Below are 19,352 nucleotides of genomic sequence, written 5' to 3'. Positions count from 1 at the left end.
AATAATCAAACATTCGCTCACTTTTAATGATGCTCTGATACCATTAAAACCTTTTTCATTTATGGAGTCAGATGAAATAACGAGGTAATACATAAGAGAAAATGTATTTCATATAATCTTGTTGTGTTGCGTAACAAGAAAGACAGTAATGCGCAGAGACTTTCACCCGTATTATTGGAGAACGCCATTGGATGGATAAACGGGCTTACAACAGGATGTAGGTTAATTACTTGGTGTTTTTTGGGGACTCTCGGGGAGGGACTGAGGAGAGAGATGTTTTGTTTTAATCATATGATTATGTTTGTTTGTTTTGTGTGTGTGTGTGTGTGTGTGTGTGTGTGTGTGTGTGTGTGTGTGTGTGTATCTATTTGTGACCATATGGGTGTTCGTTGGGGTTTAGAGTGTGTTTGGTGATTGGGGAGTGGTATTGGGGGGTTAAATGTTAAATGTTGTTTCAGTGTATATACGTTTTTTTTTTTTTTTTTGGTTATATATTTATGTATCAATAAATATGTTAACTGAAGACAAAACAGCAAATAATACTACAAAAGAGCTAAAAACCTATTTGAATTATTAATAACAACAATTTAATTGCCCCCATATATTCCCTTTGACTAAGGAAACATAAATCAATAATTCAAGTGCAATACATTATGGGTAATCCCCATAGCATCAGTTGCACACTCAGTTGTTTGAGTTAACACTTAAGATCTTAGGTCTTTGGACGTTTTAGAAAATAAGAGTTATGAGCCCAAAACTTGACATTTTAAGTAACGTTTAATTAAGACAACTGGATTTTTCCATTATAAAAGACAACATTAGGGTTTTCCCTGAAAAGTCTTTTTGTATTAAGCTTTCACTTAAATAAAAGTGGTAACAGCATAATTAGAAGGTCAATGAGATGAAAAATTGAGAATACAAGTTTGATGTGTGTGTATATGTGACCCCATTAAATATTATTGAATAGTTCCAACACATATCCTTTACTGTAACCAATGAGATAAAACATCTACATGGATCATAAAACTGTCCAATCAGTGATCAAACATCTGAGAAATATTCTTCCACTGCTTTGCTAACAATTTGGTTTATACTGTATTAGGTCAGTTCTTCTGTGACGAGGCAGGTGAGGAATGAGGATCTATACGCAGCTTAATTAAAATAAACACGAACGCTCAGAATAAATGAAAACACAGGGAACCTGGCACAGAGCATAACAAAACATGCAAGAACTGACAAATTAACTGGGGGAAACAAGGGCTTAAATACACAAGGGAAAACAAGGAACACCTGAGGAAACAATCAGGGAATGAGAAACAATCAGGAGAAAAGCAATCATAAAACAAACTACAAAGTTTCCTGTTTCCTAACAGGAAACAGGAACTAAACAAGAACTTCAACATAAAAGCACAAAAACAAAAGACAACAGGGAATATGTGACAATATGTCATCATCAGTCATAATTATTTGAGATCTGAAAGTCAAATAAATGAGGTTCAATTCCTCTCAGTGACTTACTGACAATAAAACAGTCCAAGTACCAAAATATCAGGGTAAAACACAGATTATAGCATTTCTAATTGATGAAAATTTGAATTTATGATCATTTAAACATTTCCTGAAGGGTGGCCTTTTTATAAAAGACATAGAGTAAGTCGTCTTAGTAGTAAACAACAACAAAAATGTAGAATGTTTCATGTATTCATGTGGATAGATGCAAAAAAGTGTGTTTTGATTGCTTTCTCCTTGCATTATTCAGCCGTGTTAGAGCTGCCACAGTTCTGTATCTGTAGAGTATCAGATCATTATTCAACCCTTCATCTGGCTACCAGTGTAACCTTGTTGAGCACATGGGGGAGCCAGGTTTATACAAAATGTATGACCTGGTGCATCTAGAATCAAAAAAATATGAGACCCTATAGATGAGACACAAGGGCTCAGAAGACCCCTTCTACTGATCGTCCATGACATGACAAAGTGTCACAGGTCCTAAATTTGCACTCTTGTGTTTGTGTCTGTACATATATTGCAAGATCTTAGATGGAGAAGATTATGAGAGGACTTTTACATATGTGTGCATACTAGAAAAATAATGGTATAAGAAGAAATATTTAGAGGTTAGGATGTCAACAGACATATTTAAGACCTCCTGGGAACAATATGTGATTTAGGAGAGGGTGGGGCCAGAATGGATACTCTTCTGAAATATGATTAAGGATTTATGTGATCCAAGATTCTTTATAGGGGAAATTGAGTGTAACACGCACAAGAAGAGATAGTCACAATGTCGGGAAAAACTGCTTTATTGGCAGAATGGCAAAAGTACAAAGGGGCAAATCCAAAGAAGCGTCGTAAAGGGAAGCGTAAGGTCGAAGCCGGGAGATCAGAATATAACAAAGGGGCAAATCCAAAGAAGCGTAGTAAAGGGGAGCGTAAGGTCAAAGCCGGGAGATCAGAATATACAAGACAAACAAGAGAGTAGTTTAAACAGGGGAAAGCTAGCGAAACACTAGAGCTGGCAAAGCGAAGGGGTAAACTAAACAATAACCAACAACTGTGGGGAGAAAGGGCAGGGGATAAATAGGGGAAAAGAACAGTGCAGGTGAAACTAATATTCCGGTGATTGGGAGCGAGTGTGAGAGCTAGAGGGGGCGGTGTGAACTTGGGGATTAGCGTTCGTTACATTGAGTATTGAGTATTGAGCAAATGTTGAATTCATTGATAGACCAGTGCTCCCCTGTAAGACTTGGTGATGTGTCCAAAAATTTGCTTTGAGTAAACCTCCCTGTCAAGACCACATATTTAACTATTACTCCAAAAAGCAGTTTCATGTTAAATTATATAGACCTAGACTTTTAAGATTCAACGATTTCCAAAAGGAGTCACCTCTAACAGGACTAGCCTATACAAATTCTCACAAAGCCTACATTTCTGACACTGATGATCTGATAATCAAGAATAAAATGTCAAGAAAATGTCATGAGAGAAATCACAATGGAAATAAATTGTCATCAAATGACACATCACAATGCAAACATAAAATTTGTCCTTCATTGTATACAACAGACAGATGTAAACAAACATGAGTGGGTGTGAAGAATGTATTGTGACATCATCGCTATAAATGCCAAGGATGCATAACGATAATTTGGTTTTCTTGCATGGATCAAAATCTTTGGCAGAGCACGTTTCTGATTCAGTTGTCATGAGAGCTTTGTTTGGTCACTCTAGAAAAACACAAGTGAAACCTGTCTGACTGATCACGAATCACGATAAGAGATGATCATAATATCTGCCCTTTTCTCCTTTTTCCTTCTGTCCTAAGCTGGGGCTTACATTATGAGTCTCAAAAACACTGATATGAAAGTGTTGATATGGAAACACAATGGGGCTGCAAAATCGAGAACATGACTAAAATGAATAATTACTGGAACATGACCATGACTGTGGATGATTAGTGATATAGCTGTATAGAGCTACTGATTCTCAAAAGTGGAATGGCAGATAAACCAAAACAAAAATATAGACATTTATCATATATGTGTAGATAACTTACTTAAATACAGGTTCCTATTAAATAAAGTGGAGTTACTGACAGTTTTAACATCACAAAACTACACTGACTACAGAATCTGTTTGACAGGAAGTAGGTTAATTACATGATGTTTTTGGGGGACTCTCGGGGAGGGACTGGGGAGAGAAATGTTTTGTTTTAATCATATATGATTATTATTTTTTGTTTGTTTGTTTTTGTGTGTGTGTGTGTGTGTGTGTGTGTGTGTGTGTGTGTGTGTGTGTGTGTGTGTGTGTGTATCTATTTGTGACCACATGGGAATTAGTTGGGGTTTAGAGTGTGTTTGGTGATTGGGGAGTGGTATTGGGGGGTTAAATGTTAAAAGTTGATTCAGTGTATATACATTTTCTTTTTTCTTTCTTTTTTTTTTGGTTATATATTTATAAATCAATAAGTATGTTAATTGAAGACAAAACAGCAAATAATACTACAAAAGAGCTAAAACCTATTTGAATTATTAATAACAACAATTTAATTGCCCCCATATATTCCCTTTGACTAAGGAAACATAAATCAATAATTCAAGTGCAAGACATTATGGGTATTCTCCATAGCCTAAAAAAAAAAAAAAATCAATTAGCCTAAAATGTGCTGCATGTGGTAACATCTAAATGAACTGTTAATATATAATTTCATATGACTGAATCAACCTGACTAGTATTAACTTAAATCAACAAACAAGGAAGTAGCTAACCAAGTATTGGTGAAGATGGTGGAACCAAATGTATATGTTTAAGAATGTGACTTTGAAACATTGACAGACCATAATGTAGCAATCAAGTACAAAAGGCCGTGCTATCTTGTGAACATAGTCACTGATGGGTGTTGTTAGGCATGACATTCACAACAGATGCCACATAAGAAAAATATTAAGGACACAAATGTTTATTAAAATTACACATTTTTATAGGGAGAGTTCACCAAGAATTTAAAATTCTCTCATAATTTACTCACCCTCATTACATCCCAGATGCTCTGTTTGTCCATACAATGCAAGTGAATGGTGGCCAGAACTTTGTAGCTACAAAAAGCAGATACAGGCTGCAGCGAAGTAAATCCGTACGACTCCAGGGGTTAAATCCACTGAACCACTGTTGGTCCATTCATTTACATTAAATGGACCAATATTCTTCTAAAAATCTTCATTTGTGTTCAACAGAATAAAGAAAGTCATACACATCTGGGATGGCATGAGGGTGAGTAAATTATGAGAGAATGTTCATTTCTGGGTGAACAATTCCTTAAAAAACTTAAATTATTAAATGCCTTTCTTTCACTTGAACAAAGGTTGTCAACCCTTTTCCTGGATCCCCTTAAACACTGCATGTTTTGTGTATCTCCCTTTTCTGACACACCCCATTTCTCCACTAACAAGCTGATGAGTTGAATAAGGTGTTTTTGATTAGGGAGATATCCAAAATGTGTAGTGCAGGGGGGCGGGCTCCAGGAACAGGGTTGACAACCACTGCAATAGAAGATAGAGTCCATGGCAGAAAACACTAAGCTGAATGTTGGTGCTGTGCAGTGATGCAAAGAGAAGCTCAGTGAAGAGGTCGTAGTTGTGCTTTATCATGAATAAAGCACGGTTATCGACCAATTAGCATTCAGGACCGGAACGTTTTGTAATTCTGAATATTATTCTGACAACTGTTCTGGCATTATTCTGAATGTCTCAATGTCTATGGTGGTACGCCCCAGTCAAGTCATTTCTAAGGGTCAAATCAGTTAGAAATAGCTTCTTAGGGGCCATTCAGAAAACGTTTTTCCAATAAACAAGCTATGCACAACTAATAGAACTTAATGCAGATGTCTTGAGACTTGTTTGTAACAAATTAATTTTAACTGGACACATAAAAAATGCAGCACTCCAGCATGAGACGTAAAAAAGCATCAAAGACGTTTGTCCAGTGCATGCTTACACAGAAAAAAGTGCGGACGGACTCAAAACACATTGTGTACAAAGCCCCTTACAGTGAAGAGCTTGTCCAACCCGATCTTATGAAAAGTCGTACATAATTTACGAGTTGGCTATTTCGTATGGTCTCGCACAATGTTGTTTTCATAAACTCGAATTCATCACATACAAATTCCCGGATGTCTAATGCGAAAGTATGCGTGAGTTCCACACACAAGGCGTTAAGGACATACTTATTAATATTATGCCCTAACCCAAACCCCTTATCTAAACTTAACCAATCAGTAGAGTATGTAAACATGATAGGAAGCTGTTGTGTGTGACAGAAGTAAGTAACTGACATAATTGGCTGTAGGAAGTAGTCGCACAATTCAAACATGTGCAGTTGCACGATTTCATATGAATTAGCCAAATTTAGAAAATTCATACGAATCCTGATGATTTCACCATGAGAGTGTGTTGGTTTGTCTTTGGTAGATTTTAGGCTTAAACAGTAAGCAGCCTATTTAATATGTTCATAGTCCTGAAATCCCTTAATCAGGACAGTTTGCACTGATGTCCTCTGGGTAGGCCTACTGTTTTAGGTCATTGTAACGTATTCAATAGAAAGGAGGAGGCGAGAACCGGCTTGATAATATAAATCATATTTTAATAATAAACTTAAACAAAAGACACAAACACACACACGACGGACATGTCCGTTAACGATCTCTCTCTCGTCGCACCACCGTCTGCCATTGGCCTTTATCCCTCTCGGAGGCTTAATTAGCCTGATAAGCCCTCCGACTTGCCACAGTCATTTAAAACAAGGACTAAGAGATTAGTAAATATTTTTTTCCCAACAGCTATTCGAATGCTGAATTTAGTGAGAAAGGATAGAACATCATTTTCGGGGAGGGATGTACAATTGTGAATTATGTGAATGGATTGTGTTTTTATGTATTTATGTATGTAGCCTACTTGATATGATGTCTTGTCATATGATGATCTCTGCAATCAAACAAAATTTCCCTTGGGATATAAATAAACTTAAACTTGAATATTAAGTTTGGAAAAAATGTGAAGAAATTTATTTCAAGATGGAATCAAGATATCGAAAAACAAATATGTATAATCAATCCACTACATTCTTTGTTCCGTATCCGTTAAGTAACTTAAAGAACAAACAGTCTGAATAAAACGTCAGATTCAGCCACTTTCCAGAGCAGATTTGGTTCACTTTAGGCATCTCAGAGGCACTGTTTCAAAATGAGCTGCATACAGAAAATAAACTGTCTGTAGAGCTCTGATAAGGATTGTTTTAGATATCGCCTGTCATCATCACAGAGGCGCCGTGTTACAGCATTTCTAACCTTATTCTGTTTGTTTATAATCACCCTCAGACGCATCTGTTTGTTTTCTCCCACTGACCTATTGACTCAGACCTCTCTATTCTGACAGAGTAATATTTAAACAATTGTTGTGAAATGTGGTACTGAATTGTGCATGACATTTCTCCTCCTTTAATTATTTAATTCTCACTGACAGGAGTTAAATGAATAAGTGCAGAGAAGAGGCAGTGAAGAGGCTGAAGGAAATGTGTTGCTGTCATTCTAATTTACCATGAGGCTCTATGTAAAGCTTCACATATAAGGTGATCAGGTTTCTGAAATTAAAAAAGGGACATTTCAAATTCAGTGGTCAATAGGTCATTGAAATTTCATGTTACTTGAAAAAGGGGACAAATCAGAGTTTTTGTATTTTGACCACGGTGAACGTGTTGATGTGCTGAACTATGTATAACTGTAAGTATTGATTTGGTTTAACTTATAAATGTTAGTAACATGGTTTCCTTAAAATTTTGAGTTAATTTTAAAAAACAATTTGATAATCAAATCAAATAAATAATAATTTGAATAAAAAGGTATAGTAAATAATAAATAGTGGATTTTGTTATTTTTTTATTTTACATTATATCAGTGCATTGTCATTGTGCCATTAGTTTACTCAATAAAAACACAGATTCTTATGTTATCTGAACATGTTAGTGAATCTAAGTTTAATTGTCAAAAAATATAAAGTTAACAAATCATGGAAATAATATTTACGGTGTTGGGTATCATGCTCTTTTGAATACTGCTGCTTGCCTTTTTCTCAGTGAGGTAAAGTAATAATTTTTTGTGGTCAAATAATAGTAATTATTATTATCGTAATGCTTTTTTACCTAACTGTTTGCGTATCTCATATGGACCTGTTTTTCTTAATTACCACCTTTTATTTATTTTGATCAAGTCTTCTGCATTATGGTGCTCCTTTTCAGTCACTTGTTTCCCTGCAAGGCTTGATGTAATCTATGCTGTGATGTACTGAATTACTTTTCTTTGCAGATATTTTATTATACATTTTTATTAATATCCATGTTATTAATGTCATATTCTTTTTTGAAATTTATTTCAGGTGTATGTTAAAACAACAAATGAGCAAATATGTGAGAAGGTACTTCTTTTAGTGGGTGAATATTACACTGATCACACTTAGAGAATGATTATCACACTGATTGGTTTTATAGTCCTACTTTCACCAGCATGTTATAGTTTGTGCGGTCTGTGCGGGAATTCCCACATTATGAAGGTCAAACGTTTAATACAATCCCACGCCAAATTAAGAACCTGTTATAAAATACATGACAGTATAACTTTATAACATAAATAGCTAGTATGTGCCTTGTCTTGAAGCTTATAACAATGATGATAATTCTCTTCAATTGTCTGGTCCAGTTCAGGTCCTCTCTTACATCTGAACTTGAGAAAAAGCAATGAGAAATTGGCAGACAGAATTTGCATGTCCCTCCCCCGGACATATGGGTATAAAAGGAGGGAATCATGCATCTGTCCATTCAGATTTTTTCTTTGGAGCCGAGCAGTTGTGCGATCAGCGAGCTGAGATCACTTCTGTTACCCTCACCTCTGCAGAGCGTTGCTGTTGGACCTACGGCGTGACATTCTCCTTCTCTGCACACCAGTGCACGTTTACCCCTGGGCGCTTCAACAGCGCTTCTGAAAAAGAGTATATTTTCTCTAAAAGAGCACACAGCAGGCGTTGAACATCCTTTTCAGGACGTGTCTTTTTAAAGATGCCCTTCCGCCTCTGTGTAGTTCCTGGATGCGGTCGATATCTCTCCGCTCCTGACGATCATAGACGCTGCCTCGTGTGTCTGGGCAGCGTTCAAACAGAGGTGGCATTAACATCTCCTCCATTGAGTCAGCAGCGACTCAGGTTGCTGAGCACCACTCATATCCTGGGCAACCTCAACACGGCAGCGGATGCGCTGTGGCGACAGGGCATGCTCAGCGGAGAGTTGATTTGGGAGTTGATCGGCAAAGCCTAGGTAGACCTGTTCGCTTCCCAAGAGACCTCCCACTGCCCGCTCTGGTACTCCCTAGCAGAGGCTCCCCTCGGGACAGATGCACTTGCACACAGCTGGCCCCGGGGGCTGCGCCAGTATGCATTTCCCCCAGTGAGCCTACTTGCACGGGTGCTGTGCAAGGTCAGGGAGGACGAGGAACAAGTCACTTTAGTGGCCCCCTGTTGGCCCATGCGACAGATCCTCCCTGGCAAATTCACCTGAGGAAGGACCTTCTTTCTCAGGGATGGGGAACCCTCTGGCATCCACACCCAGACCTCTGGAACCTCCAAGTCTGGCCCCTGGGCGGGATGCAGAAGATCTAAGTGGTCTACCAACTGCTGTCATAGACACGATCAACCAAGCCAGAGCTTGAAGTGGCATTTGTTCGTGAATTGGTGTTCTTCCCGATCTGAAGACCCACAGAGATGCGCAGTCGGGTCAGTGCTCTCATTTCTTCAGGAGAGGCTGGAGGGGAGGCTGTCCCCCTCCACCTTGAAGGTTTATGTAGCTGCTATATCAGCTCACCACGACGCAGTGGATGGTAAGCCCCTCCCAGGCCATGCCTGTTCCCCTCATGGGATCTCTCCATGGTCCTCTCAGGCACCCAAAGACCCCCTTCAAGCTGCTAGAATCAGTCGAGCTCAGATCCCTCTTCTTGAAGATGGCCCTCCTGATCACGCTTCAATCAAGAGGGTTGGGGACCTGCAAGCATTCTCTGTCAGTGACCCTTGCCTGGAGTTAGGTCCGGCAGACGCCTATGTCGTCCTAAGACCTCGACCGAGCTATGTGCCCAATGTTCCTATGACCCCTTCAGTGACCAGGAAGTGAACCTGCAAGCGCTGCCCTGGGAGGTGGCAGACCCAGCCTTTTCGTTGCTGTGTCCGGTGCGTACTTTGCGTACCAGTGTGGACCGCACGCAGCGCTTTAGATGTTCTGAGCAGTTCTTTATCTACTTTGGTGAACAGCGGAAAGGGAACACTGTCTCCAAACAGAGGCTAGCCCACTGGGTCATCGACACCATCGCCTTGGCCTATTAGACCCATGCCATGCCTGCTCCCTTGTGGGTTTGGGCAACACCCAATACCTTTATGAGATTCTACAATCTCAGGGTTGAGTCGGTTTTGTCCGGTATTCTCTCAGGTCCGAGCACGTAGAACTTGGGAATACAGAACGACTGACCAAATGTTCCACTTGCACATAGCGCCTTTCGCCTCCACTGAGGCAATCACGTTCGCTCTTTCTCCCAGGAGAGTCCACTAAACTCACACTCCCTGGATGTCCTTCCTCCCTAGCCCTCTGGTCCGCAAATTCAGCGGTGGAATTCCCGACCAGACCCCCCCCGGTCGCTATGTTTGTAGCAACTCCTCCCTTGCTAGGTAGAATCTACCACCGCGCCACTTCCACATGTGGCCTGAAAACCTATGTGACTTATTTGCCACATTTAACCTTCCCCAGCCTTGGTAGGATGTGGTCTCCGTGGGGTCTTTTCCCCCTGAAAGAATAGGAGTTGGAAAAGAACGCCTTCCCCGATGCGTGTTATAGCGTTAAATGTCCCCAGCCACAGAGAGAGAAAAGTCGTGGCTGTCACGGCCTGCTCCTATACTTGGCATGTTGCTCGTTCCCCCACTTCGGGATGACGGGAACCTAATAAGCTTATGTCGTTTTGATGGGGCATTGGAGAAGGGTACGTGCAGTCTGACGCAGCCTGCTTCTTTGGCACACAACTGCCTGCCTGCACCTGCATCAGCAGCGCACATATGCGGTTCAGCGCATGGCGTGACTCTATAGGGACCTCTAGTGTCGCTTCATTTGACACAATGTCAAGCGAGCGACAGATGGGGAACGTCTAGGTTACCGTTGAGAAGTTGTACTACTCTAACGGCCGAACCTCCTCAGTGCAAAACCTGAATGGACAAATGCATGATTGCCTCCTTTTATACCCATATGTCCGGGGGAGGGACATGCAAATCCTTTTTTCAAGTTCAGAGGTGACCGAGGCCTTCAATAAAGACCCCTAGTGTCGCTTTATTCGACACAACGTCTCGTTCCCTCCATCAGGGAACGGAGGTTACAACAGTAACCTAGACGTTTTCAGGTGCTTTTAGGTAATGCTGAATTATGGAGATAGAATTGTTGCATATTATTATACAAATGCAAAGAAATTTACAATTGTATTCACAATTAGATTATGGTTCACAAATCAACTGAATGAGATCCACAAATATATGTTAGGATTTACACAAAAATAAAGTGAATTCACAAATAAATAAAATGAGATTTGCAAATAAAAAACAATTATTAACAAATATATATTTAACTGAAAAACTCCGCTCTGTCCAGCATTCATTTGTGAATCACACATATTTATTTTTGGATCTCTTCCTGTGTATTTGCAGATCGTTACACTCATTTGTCAATTTTGAAATAAATCTAGCTTCAAGACATACACAAAAATCTACAAATAGGTGGACTCCACCCATCGTCTACTCTAGCCAATCAGACAGGGCCGGAGTGGGACCAATTTTCAACCCTGGAGTTTCATGCCTTAGACCGGCCCACTTTAGTTCAAGACTGACTATTTAATTAATGTAATTAAAACCTCAGTATATAAGTCTGCAATATTGCACTATTCTCTACAGCCTTGTAATTCATTGTATTTTTCTAAATTACAGTAGCCTAAGTGTTGCTTCACTGTGAAGATTTATTAGAACAGTTAACAACAGTATTCTTTACAACAACACAATATAACAGTATCAGAATCTATTTTCTATAAAAATGTGTGTTAATAATTATCCAAACCTTGAAATGAATAAAATATTAAATAAATACAAATATTAAATAAAACAAATTAAGAATAAATTTAAATGTATTGCACGTTCTAATGACACCATCATCTCATTTCCTTTGCATAAGTCAATGAAACTGCTGCTTATGTGTATTTTGTTCACATGGTTATACTTCTGCAAGTGAAGTAAAGACAAAATATACTTATATTCAAGGTCTATTCTCTAAAAGCAAGTCTAAATATCTCATATGCTGCTTCTCAGGTGAATTCATCTTTTTTTAAAAGGATTTTTAAAATAAAAAATTTTCTTCTGCAGTATTGTTCCTAAAGTAAATGTACATTCTTTTAAATGAGTTTTAGATATTTTTATTGGAAAACAAGCCAAAAACATATTTTGCTGCAGTGTATCTATAATATGGTGAAGACTACCCTCTCTCACATTTCTGTTCACTTCAATGAAGGTTTGAGGGATGAGTGTCCCGTGAAAGGGTGTCAGCCGGGTGCAGTTTAAATCTCTCCCCCTTAGATTGGGACATTCGCGCAGCTCATAGAAGAGGCGCTGACCGCACAGAGACATGCCAGTTTCGGAGTTTGTAGTCAACTACAAGATCTGTTTCCATATTATTTGAACTTTAATAAAGCTATAACGCATTAAATATATCTGCATTTAAGATGTAAAGCCAGGGTGTTTCCTTTAAAGACCTCCGGCTCCACTTATTCCACAACGAGAGTGCTTCTGTATTTACTTATTGGATATTTTTGTATAATTCCCCTATACTTTGGGATCTACATCACCTGAAGCTGTTTGGAAAGTTTAAAGTGCATCTGGACGGTGATCTGTGTAATTCTTCCTCAGTCAGACTCAGGTGCGAACTGTAGCGCTGCTCTCGCGCATCATCATTACAGTTTATTGTGATCTCATGTTACGTAAAATGAGATCAAACGACTATTTGACAACGAACGTCGACTAATCGTTTGAGCTCTACACCATACTCTTCATTATCATTAATTATTCTAATTCTTATATTCACTCAATGAGCAATAGAGGCTGCTGCTGAAGAACTACAAGAAAAGGTTTGATACATAAACATGAACGGTGGTTTGCAGACAACATTTTGCATGGCCGCTAGCATCTTGCACTCTCCTAACTAGCTTAATGTTAGCATTCAGGCCCTCTCCTTGTCTTCATTTTGTGCGCTGGTGAAAAAGCTTCTTTTAAAAGTTTTGTACATTTGGCCGTGTCAGTTTGAAGAGCTTTTTTTATTATTAATCTTGCCTTTTCAGCGCTTTCTATTTTCCATTTTAGCCTATATCCTCCATCAACCACAACCACCAACTTGACCTGATGTCACGTTTTATTTTAAGAAACGTGCCACTGTCGGGGGAGTCAAAAGATAATTACGTCATTAACCTGCAGGCTGCACTCTGCGAGTGGGCTGCGAAAAAATAAGAAATAAAGAGTGTGACTGAGGTAAAATAAAAAATAAAAAAGAGTGGGTTGCTCTGAGTGCAAGCCAGGCAGCCTAGGGACAGTATCCATATTTCAACACAGTGCCATGACAAAACCTGCCCTTGCGGCCAAAAAATTCACCAAAAGCACCGGTGCTCCCGATTAGCCAATCCGGGCCTGATAGTGAGGCACTTACAATGAAAGTGAACAGAGTCCGTTTTGGGGGAGTTTAAAGGCAAAAATGCGAAGCTTATCATTTTCTAAATTTAACAATTTCAATATTTTTTTGTGTGAAAACTTTATGTAATGTATAATATTTTTGTATTATATTTGTAAAATGTGTTTAAATCTTCATTTTTACTGCTGTTTTAGGGCTTACGGCATTGCATCATCATGGCAACAAAGTTGTACAATTCGAAATAACTTATATAATATACTTATATAAGCATATTGTTCACATCTTGTTTACTATGTTTAACATTAGACTACTAAGAAAGTAGAGTTAATTTTAACAGAAAAACTTATTCTAATCTGACAATATATAGCTCTTGCTTTGTGTTTCTGCTTTTTTACATATTTTGATATCATCTGTGTGACGGCAATGATAAAACGGCACAATAAGACAACAGTGTATTACAAAATATTTATTAAGAATTTGTAACAACACATCAAAAATGCTTAACCTGCTCACAATTTCATGTGCAATTTGGTCCAGAGCACCACCCCTTATTTGTTTTTATTAAAACATTTCAATATTAATAAATCCATTAAAAAGGAAAGAAAAAGAATAATCTGCTGCAAATGTTTATATAGGATAACTGAGGAAGTAGTGAGGCTTAGATGTGCAGTGGCAAAGAAAAGTGCCTATGTGAAGTATCTCCAAGAACTCATTATACTAAACATGCTTTAAATGACATTGAAAAACTTCAAATTAATACAAAAAAAAAAAAAAATTTATGTGTTCCTACATTTGCCCATTCTGGATCCAATCATACAATCAATCCTGGGCCAATTATGTAAAATTATGCTGAAAAATGACATTTTTGATTTGCTTGATTCTCAAATGACATCTTTAATATTTTCCATTGTGAATGATACTTATCCTTGCCATGGCAATCAAAGGATGTTCACAGTATAGATAAAAGTGTGCCTTTGATAACACACTCAGAGTTGCATAAGAGACAAGTGTGATAACATTCCTTGGTTTGAAAAGAAAAAATAAATTGTATTGTTTTACATGGCACCAAATTGCCAGCACATTCATTTGTATGTCTTTCATTAACAGCTTGCAAGCCAATGTTTGTCATGGGTTTTCATGGATGCTGTCCACTGCTGTCCGTGCTTGAGCTCTTTGTGCGTGTATTTGTGCATGTGAGTGCATACATGTGTGTGGATGTTTTCTGGCTGTTCTGGATGTCAAATTATCTTTCATCCAGGTTATCTGTCCATCTGCACTTCCTCCTCTTGGACTTCTAGAATATTTGGAGAAACAGAGAGCCACTGAGTCTAAAGTATTAAAAGATGTTATCTCTAGTTTATTGGCTACATTTCATGATGAGTGCAGGTGTATTAGGTGGAAAGCAGGGAGCACAACAAAACATTAAGCAATAAAAAATATCCTGCAACTTTTAATGAGTCAAGTCTGAGAATGTAAAATCTGCATTGTTAAATTTTTTTGTCAAATAACCCAAAATATACTTCATGCAAAAACATCTAAATTAACTGGCTTTATTCACGTAAAAACAATTATGATATTATATTGATTATATTATGACTGAATCAACATTAGGTTACACTAACAAAAGTACATTTAAAGGGTCAGGTCAGGTAAAATAGCTTCTTAAGAGGACAACTGCACTAAATACTTTTAAAGATTTCCACACTTTTTGACCAATACATTTCCATGACTTTTCCAGGCGATTTTGTTTACTGAAAAAATATATATATATATTTATTCAGGCGATTTGCAAATGAATCTTTTAGACCAATTTTTGAACCATTTCCATTATCTCAAAAGAATGTTTTGCTCATAACTCGAATGACATTTTGTTTTGTGAGAAAGTTTTACTTTACACAAGAGCAATTTCTTGGTGATTCAATGTTTCAAAGCAGAGCAAAAGTAGAAAAATGTGTAACACTTTACAATAATGTTCCATTTGTCAACATTAGTTAATGCAACAGGTATCATTAACAAACAACAAAAAATACATTTTACAGCATCTATTCATCTTTGTCAATGTTAGTTTGTGTTAGTTCATTGTACATTAACTAATGTTAATAAATACAACTTTTGATTTAACATTTTTATTTGTGTATGCTGAAACTAACATTAACCAAGATTAATAAATGCTGTAAATGTATTGTCCATTGCATTCATGTTGTTGTAATGTGTTACCAAAAAATTTATATTCACTGTAGAATTTCCCATGACTTTTTCATGCCTTGCCTGGAAAACAAAGTTCTAAAATTCCCTGATATTTTCAGGTTTCCCATGACTGTGGGAACCCTGCAATTTTTACAGTGTGAGCTTTCCATTCACACATTTTAAAAGACCTGTTACACCCAAACATCCCACAAAACTATTCGCAAAAAAGAGTACCACCATCAATGTTTGACTGCCCTCTGCAGACTCCTTAGAGAATCTCACACTAATTACAGGAGCTTTGACCTGCTATTGACCTTATTCACAGTAGCGCCATCTTTGAAGGTCTTTGCCATCTCTTAAATGGCACACATGGAATAAATCTGTGAAAAGTTCCTAGATCCCATCTGACATTCCAAAACTCATGTAGTCTACTGAATGTTCTTGAAAATATACTTTTTCAATGTTTTGTCAGCAGAATGATCCAAAGACACTTTAAACTGCAGTACAGTCCCATGCGCTGCTCTGAATAAGGTCTATTTTAAGTCACTGCATCTTATACACTCCTTCCATTCATTCTTACAGTCAGATGTTCCAGTAACTATGTAGTCTGTATGAAAGAAAAGAACATATAAAACATAATTTATAGTCACCCATATGTTCCCATACTGTTTTTATATAATGCAATACATATAATAATATATACTGTAAATGCAAATATGATAAATATAGTATATCATAATACTATTTAATTTTTATATGTTACAATGTTAATTTTAATTTTCAAATTCCCTGAATTGTCCAATTGGAAATGAAAACAGCATGGTGATTTTTGATGATAGATAGATTAAGGTTTACTCACCTTTTCAGTCTCCTATAGCAGTCTGAGTATTTGATGTGCCATCAGGATCAAAGTAAATAGGAAACATATAGGTGCTGACCTAGATGCCTAAAATAATACAAATAAAATCAGGAATTGTATCAATATGTGGTGCTTTCAGTCTAAATAGTCATGGCATTTTTATTTGTACTTTGTTTCCCACAGCACATTTTGTTTCATTGCATTTTTACAGAAAAATACCTTTATTTCTTAAAGCCAATCGACCGATGAGCAAGCCAAAAAGGAAAAAACAGAGAGAAAAAAATGTTTAGGTAGTGTAAGGAGAAAAATCTTGACAGGAACCAGACACTGTGGGAGCACATCCTCCTCTAGCATTAGGCTGCAATAAATGTACAAATGCCAAATGTGATCTAAGAAAAGAGTGGAGTCAAATCAAACAGGCTAGAAGATCATTGGGATGTGCGAGAAGATCATTAATTTTTGTAAAGAATTTAAGAATAGAACAATAAATATTTCATTTAAGTAATATTTTGAGCTCTGTGTAAGCAAGTCTTAACAAGAAAAACCTGTGAGTCCGTTTCTATTAGATTTACACTTTTGTAATCCTTCAACTGGCAGTGCTCATCTTATATCTTTGCATGACTGGAACTAATCATTTAGATTTTTTCTTCTCTTATTCTCCTCAATCTTTCTATTTATGACAGCGCTGTTAGTAAAAATTTGACTGAATTTATGTTCCTCCTGACATTAAAATCCTAGCTAAAGACTCTTGATTAAATGCTATGTTAGATTTTTACACAAATATATATTGCGACTACATATTAATTTCTTTTCTAAACAAAAACAATTAACATACTTTTTTTATTAGATTTTTATGGATGTGCTAGACCAGAGAGTGAGGGAAAGCATTCAACAAGTATCTAGCATACATGGGAACAGCATTAGTGCTGTTCAAAAAGGTGGATACTTCATGAAGTTGAGTATTTTATATAATTGTATTTAATTGATATACATTATAGTATATACAGTGCATCCGGAAAGTATTCACAGCGCTTCACTTTTTCCACATTTTGTTGTTACAGCCTCATTCCAAAATTGATTAAATTCATTATTTTCCTCAAAATTCTACAAACAATACCCCATAATGACAATGTGAAAGAAGTTTGTTTGAAATCTTTGCAAATTTATTAAAAATAAAAAATGAAAAAAAAAAATTACATGTACAGAAGTATTCACAGCCTTTGCTCAATATTTTGTTGAAGCACCTTTGGCACCAATTACAGCCTCAAGTTTTTTTGTGTATGATGCTAAAAGATTGGCACACCTATTTTTGGGCAGTTTCTCCCATTCTGTCTTTGCAGGACCTCTCAAGCTCCATCAGGTTGGATGGGGAGCGTCGGTGCACAGCCATTTTCAGATCTCTCCAGAGATGTTCAATCGGGTTCAAGTCTGGGCTCTGGCTGGGCCACTCAAGGACATTCACAGAGTTGTCCCGTAGCCACTCCTTTGTTATCTTGGCTGTGTGCTTAGGGCTGTTGTCCTGTTGGAAGAGAAACCTTCACCCCACTCTGAGGTCCAGAGTGCTCTGGAGCAGGTTTTTATCAAGGATGTCTCTGTACATTGCTGCATTCATCTTTCCCTCGATCCTGACTAGTCTCCCAGTTCCTGCCGCTGAAAAACATCCCCACAGCAGAATGCTGCCACCACCTTGCTTCACTGTATTGGCCAGGCGATGAGTGGTGCCTGTAGGCCAAAGAGTTCAATCTATGTTCATCAGACCAGAGAATCTTGTTTCTCGTGGTCTGAGAGTCCTTCAGGTGCCTTTTGGCAAACTCCAGGTGGGCTGTCATGTGCCCTTTACTGAGGAGTGGCTTCCGTCTGGCCACTCTACCATACAGGCCTGATTGGTGGAGATGGTTGTTCTTCTGGAAAGTTCTCCTCTCTCCACAGAGAAACACTGGAGCTCTGTCAGAGTGACCATCAGGTTCTTGGTCACCTCCCTGACTAAGGCCCTTCTCCCCCGATCGCTAAGTTTGGCCTGGCAGCCAGCTCTAGGAAGAGTCCTAGTGGTTTTAAACTTCTTCCATTTACCGATGATGGAGGCCACTGTGCTCATTGGGACCTTCAATGCTGCTGACATTTTTCTGTACCCTTCCCCAGATCTGTGCCTTGATACAATCCTGTCTCAGAGGTCTACAGACAATTCCTTGGACTTCATGGCTTGGTTTGTGCTCTGTTTGTTAACTGTGGGACCTATACAGGTGTGTGCCTTTACAAATCATGTCCAATCAACTAAATTTACCACAATTGGACTCCAATCAAGTTGTAGAAACATCTCAAGATGATCAGCGGAAACAGGAAACAAACTTTTTTCACGTTGTCATTATGGGGTATTGTTTGTAGACTTTTGAGGAAAATAATGAATTTAATCAATTTTGGAATAAGGCTGTAACATAACAAAATGTGGAAAAAGTGAAGCGCTGTGAATACTTTCCGGATGCACTGTAGGTTCTGCTAAATGAATAGCTGATACTTGCTGAACTATTCATTCAGACGGATCATGTGCATCTGTGCTTTAGTGTTCTCACCACTGTGTAGAGCAGAGTCACAGTAAGACGCATTTCATGGTTCTCTTTATGTGTTCAAAGCAGATGTTCTTCATAGTAATTCAAATGGCTTATTAGTAGCTTGTTTAATTAAATGTGCATGGTTAAATTGGTTCGGGTGTGGCACTGCTGGGACTGATCAGAGAACACTGCCATCCCCCTCAATGTTCTGTGTTTCCCTTACAGTATTTGCAGATGCATTCCTTTTATGCAAAGCCATTATTTAACTTCCCAACATGAACATGGGATATGATACATATGGAGTTTTCTGTGGGATACATATTCTTAAAAATAATAGGGGCACATGTTTACATTTGCCCCCTTTCCCAGATTGCTCATTCAGCAGGTTCATAGTGTTCAGTCAGATGCACACAACGACTGATCTAATAAAAAAAATGACATTTCACTTAGTGGAGTTTCATTGCATTCATTAA

The sequence above is a fragment of the Xyrauchen texanus genome, chromosome 10, assembly GCF_025860055.1.
Source record: "Xyrauchen texanus isolate HMW12.3.18 chromosome 10, RBS_HiC_50CHRs, whole genome shotgun sequence".
NCBI lineage: Eukaryota > Metazoa > Chordata > Actinopteri > Cypriniformes > Catostomidae > Xyrauchen > Xyrauchen texanus.
Note: the sequence above shows the minus strand (reverse complement) of the source record.